The sequence below is a fragment of the Ambystoma mexicanum genome, chromosome 5p (genome assembly GCF_040938575.1).
Source record: "Ambystoma mexicanum isolate Mex_15411 chromosome 5p, UKY_AmexF1_1, whole genome shotgun sequence".
Classification (NCBI taxonomy): domain Eukaryota; kingdom Metazoa; phylum Chordata; class Amphibia; order Caudata; family Ambystomatidae; genus Ambystoma; species Ambystoma mexicanum.
In genome coordinates, this window is record NC_090930.1 from 1,328,803,551 (window position 1) to 1,328,809,476 (window position 5,926).

The following is a 5,926-nucleotide window of genomic DNA, read 5'->3' on the forward strand; positions in this document are numbered from 1 at the left end:
CGTCAAGCACCATTCTGAGGTTGATGGGAGCAGAGGCATGGAGATGTTATGCATTTGTGCATTCTAAACTAGTGGAAAAGTAGCTGTGTTGAGGTAGCAGCCCGTTCTGCTAATTGTCTAGTGTTTAAAGCATTCCAGCAACAACTGCTAAACTAAATGCGTAGCATTTATTGTGCTAGAGAAAGGGAGATAGAATCAGTGTGCTTCGTTGCTACTACAAAGCTCTTTCCTTCCCTTAGTGTTACATGGTACTCTAGAAGATAGCTCACTTGCAATGAGGACACTCAATATGGCGTTTGACTGGGGATCCTGCCCATTCCACCAAGTTGAGAGCCATAACAAGACACAACTAATCCCTAGTAAGTCCTCCTCAAACTCAAGGGTCAATTACACATGCATTGCATATATTGGGGATGTTTTGGGTAGCTTCAAAATGTGTCCATTGAAGGCATTCCTTATCATCTACATTTTCTTTGGGATTCCGGGATCCCCAGATTATCCTCCCACGCCCTGCCACTGACTGAGATTTATCCTTATAGGCTGGATGAAAAACCATGTGTTTTGTGAACCTGTTCAGTCCTCTGAGTACCAGAGCCATCGTCCTAGCCTGTTTCTCAAAATGGGCCTTGTCCCTAAGTTCAGTCATGACACATGCCCCAGAAAATGTAAAGCCTTTCACTGTGGCAAGAAGCACTCCATCACAATACCTACTTCTCTTCAGGCAGGATGGGGTTCCTAGTACCAAAACTGCTGATTTCAGAGCCTTAAAGTTGAGGCTTTTTTAACCATGTTGTCAGTTTTAACATTAACCACAAGCTGTAACACATTAGGAGCCGATCATAACAAAATCTTCTTCATATGCCAGTGAAGGCTGTCCATCCGAACCAATGTGTGGTGTATCAGAGGTTATCTCCTCTAGTGTTGCCTGTTATGTATTTGTAGACAGATTGAACAGGACGGCAGACACACTCACCCGCCCTCCCTCTTTATAAGAAACTGCACCGAGGACTATCCTTGTCTACTGTACCTCACAACTGCTTCTGTCTCCCTATAGGTCAGCATCAGAAGCCTCAGGAGCCCCACCTGCTCCCTGTAATCCACGAGGTCGCGCAGTCCATACAAACTGAATACATTGTGGTCCTTCCCTTCTGTACCCTGAATTGTGTGGACTCTAAATGCAGCTGCATAGTTCAAATGCAGCTCCATTTCCTGTCACCCACCATTTCGTGCAAACAATGCAACTTACAAGAACGCACAGACCTCCATCACCACTAACCCATCTAAAAACCTTCACATTTCCTACAATCTCACTGCTGAACCACTAAATACAACGCACACATACCCCTAAAACAGCACAAACCGGAAATCACACAGCAAACGGCACGCCCACTGTAATCTCACTCAACCCAGTAAACTTCATTTCCGCCACAGACACATAAGACAATTAAATATAGACTCACACACTAAAACAAAACCTAATCCATACCATCTGGAAGCAAACCCAACACACAGTGACTGGTGTATTCTGAACTGAAGCTACCAACAGCATAGCAAAAAGCTCTCCTCCGCTATCCCTCTCCCCCCACTGACTAACCTTGCCCAACCCTCCTTCCCTTTCAGACCCTTCTGGCGCCTGGAGGCCATGGAAATGGCAGCAGTGTGTGATATAAATCTCAATAACATAAAATAACATACCAACTGGAAACAACCCTCCTAATATAGGACATTGTGGCTCATTACAAGTTGGTCGGTGCGGTAATAACGTGCCGTTATTACCGTATACCTGTACATTACAGCATGGGCCAACTACAAGTTTGCCGGAAAGTTGCAGCGCAGGAATTATTGGCATGGTCATTCTGGCAACATCCCCAATAGATTCCTATGGACTCAAAATTAATGGGTCGAACACTGGCACTGCCACTTGTAATCTTGCGGTAATACCGCCGGTCCAAGTGGCAGTAACGGCAATACAATTTGGTGGTATCCCAGTGGATTTAGCAGGGGGATACCACTAAACTTGGAATGAGCCACAATATATGCTAAGAAAGCATAATTTAACGCGTTCTATTTATCTATAGCGATACTATAATGGAAATGTAATCAAGCAACGACAAACGACAAATTGCAATAATGAAATAATTAGCCTGTTCTAATGCTAACACAACTTTCCTGCTTCAAGCAAAATAGGAACTGTTGCAAGCAACATCTGCAACCATAATATTGTGTAAATAGTTATTTAGCTTTTCTAACAATGACTTGTACGTGTCAGATATCACACTTATAATGTGACCGGTAGTCAATCATTTAATTCCAACTTTTCTGTGCATAAGACTTTGCACAGTTGCACAGGCACGCGTTTGCCACATGAAACGTATTTGACACTTCCAATTCGATGCATGCTCGGAAGTAATCTATAATGAAATGGCCTCAATTGTGGTCCTAAAATTAGAGCATCCCTTTGAAATCCTTTGTCACCATGTATTATAATGCAAATGAGAATTGAAAATAATTATAATCTTTTCTCAACCATTATCTAAAGTTAATTTATTTTTTAATTCCCAAGGACATTCCCTTCAAACCATTTTAGGCTTCAATGACCTGTGTGTAATTTTCAAGCAATTAATCTGAGCAGGCATCGCCGGGCGTGTGTCCAGCACAGTGAAGGCTGGCGCAGGAAAAGGCAGCACATTATTTTGGGCAGTTTGCTGTAGCCTCGTCGCACTGGAAATCAAAGTGATGGGCGTGTGAAGGATCTGCTCTCGAGAAGGCTGAAGGAGAAAGCACCCAAAGTGTGCACAGGTATATGCGCTCATTTGTGGTCAGATATGTAACATGCACATGAATTGCCAGGACTACTTAAAAGTAATCTTTATTACTCCTTGTCCATTCCTCCACGCTAGACTATTTGTTTTTATGAAGCACTATGACCTCCATGACAGGAACCAATGTTTTTTGTTACTTCCCAGTAAATAATAGAATGATTTGTAAACATTGTAACACAATTAAAAAAAATAAAAAATAAAAAATAATAATAATACTTCCAGAATGCTAGCATGGCACAGTTACTTTACCAATTCTACTTATTGGTTATTTCACCCCGAGAAGTGTCAGCGAGGGGAGGAGGGGTTGTATGTACTTTGGTGTAAGTCATCATTTCCTGGGCCCACTCGCCACTGACTTAGGTATTCTGCATAATACTTTACTGCTGTGAGGAAGAGCTGGACCCGGAGTAATGGTGATTACCAGTAAGTAATCTGAGCATTACCCCGTGCCCATCTTCCTCATCCCAGTGCTTTATAATGTGGTGAACCCAATCCATTGCTGATTTGCCTAAGAAATGATGACTCTAACCAACGTATGCTGTGCGCACACCCACCGCCATTTTATGTATCTGCTGCTCTGGCACATTGTACTTCAGTGCCAGCCTGCAAAGCAAACCCTTGTGCCGAAATGACCTGCCCCTGCCTATGTACATTTACTCTGTAGTGCATGTAGCAATTGGGGCATTAGGGGCCGCTGCCCTGTAAGCTTCCATTCCTCTTGTTGACCTTCCCAACATGGAGGCAGCAGCTGAGTTGTAATTGCCTCATGGATCCAACTGCTGAGAGATGACATGGATGACTTTCCTCGTGAGCCAGCCCCTCTAAAAGCTATGGACAGGTTATCAGGATCTCGTGATTGAAGCTGTTCTTTCCAGATAAGTGCAAAACAACCTTTCTACATCTAATATAGTCCATCCCACTTCCTCCGGGGATGCTGGATTCTGAAAAAAAGGACGGTTGAAGGATCTCTTGGGAGAGATGGAATATTGTCATCACCTTTGGGACAAAAGATGGTTCACATCTTAGAAACACCACTTATGATTGGTTCACCAGGTATTTATTGGGCTTTAAATGATTTATTTATTTAATTCTATAACAGACCTAATACCGTACCCGAGTTTGGCTTCTAAGCACACATCTAGGATTTGAACCTCTGTTGCTCTGTATGGTCTTGCTCCCAAGACCACTGCATTACCCCTGTGCTATCCTATATTTACATGGGAATGAGATCCTATTTCCCCCAGCCTCCTAGCTGACATGACAGCTACTAAAAAGGGTGATTTTATTGTGAGGATCCCAAATCCAATGAATTCTATTAGTTCAAAAAGAGATTACCCTTTCAAAGACTTTAATACCAATGGTAGGACCCACAGAGAAACTCAAAAGACTCACATTGGTCTAGCTGTCAAAAACTCTTCAAGAGAAGGTTTACTAGTTTAGCATTCTCTGATTAATACTATCAAGAATCTCTGAAAGCTTGAATGGCCAAAAAATAGTTCTATAGCATGCACACCTTATTCAGTGGGGTAATGTCAGATACTCAAGAAGGTGTTTCAGGGTTGTATAAATACATTTTGGGTGCAGTGGAGAAATAGGCAACGCTGACAGACAACGCTGCTGCTATGTCAACATAAAGGTATAGTGTCCTAAAGTAGTGGACTCTATGTCAACATAAAGGTATAGTGTCCTAAAGTAGTGGACTCTATGTCAACATAAAGGTATAGTGTCCTAAAGTAGTGGACTCTATGTCAACATAAAGGTATAGTGTCCTAAAGTAGTGGACTCTATGTCAACATAAAGGTATAGTGTCCTAAAGTAGTGGACTCTATGTCAACATAAAGGTATAGTGTCCTAAAGTAGTGGACTCTGCTGTCCCCTGCACACCATTTACACTGAACAAAGCCTGTCAAAACTTAATTGAATTATCGGTACATTTCAACTGTTATCATAAAGCACTTAGGAATGCAAGTGACTAAATATATATACATATTTATAATTTAATAAGCTATAAATAGTAAAGTGATCTCAAAGCAATTTGGGTTCAACCTTTCATCAGGAGCACATTTCTCTGAGGGAATTTATAAGTCTTCAAACTTCTAGAATCATCTAAAGAGCAAGTGAAAAACATATATATGTAAGATCAGTATTATATATTTTTCAATTGTTTAAATATAAAATATGTATTTGAACTCAAGTAATTAATGTTCAGTTTTCAATCACCTGGCTGACTTTGCAGGGAATTGCGTCCTCAAGATATCTTCTCTTGGGACTGTTAAGAGATTCAGTTAATTTATTTTCTCAAATTGTCTCCCCATCTAATAATAGGATGATATTAGAGATAATGTTTATCTAGTCTTATCCAGTTGTACTCTTATTCAATAATTACAGATGTACATATGAATATAAAGGGAGTAGCCTGCCTCATGATATCAGGAAGAATCTTCTCCCAATTTGTATCAATCTACAATCAATTAAATTACGGCGTGGTGTTAGAACCGCTGTCTTAACGATCTGCAATGAATACGGTAATATTTCGAAGATTCTCAATCTATCTTTTGAAATTAAAATCCAGGAAGAATTTCAATATGAGGTCTCTCCCCCTTGATCTTCGTGTTGAGAAAGCAGTTCAGGCTGTTCATTCAGATATAGGAGAATAATACTGTAGCAGGGTGATTGTCCAATGCACCTTTTTGGAAACAGGTGTAGGCGGGTGCACAATATATCTCCTTAACCTTACTTATTACTTCACCCGCCTCTTACCTGTCTTCAAACCTTGCTCTCCTGGGTTCAAGTTCAGCCTGGTGTACCTTGGTAGGAAGGTGGGAAGGGTAGGGAAGATCAAGAGGTTAGGGCAGGGCAGGTTCCCCAAATACCCCTAAGGAGAAAACACAAGTTTGGAGTAACTGGAGCTTAAAAGGAAAGGCGGACCAAGGAATGCTGGTGTACGGTTCTGTATGATTTTTATAAGCTCACTTTTCCTCTTCTAGCACCAGGAGGGTTTTGTGAGTATTTTTTTTTTACAAAAAGGGGCAAAACACAAGCCACTATATACAACTTAAGTTAGTCCTAAGCAGCTGTCTTACTAAAAGTAAAACCCCAAAATA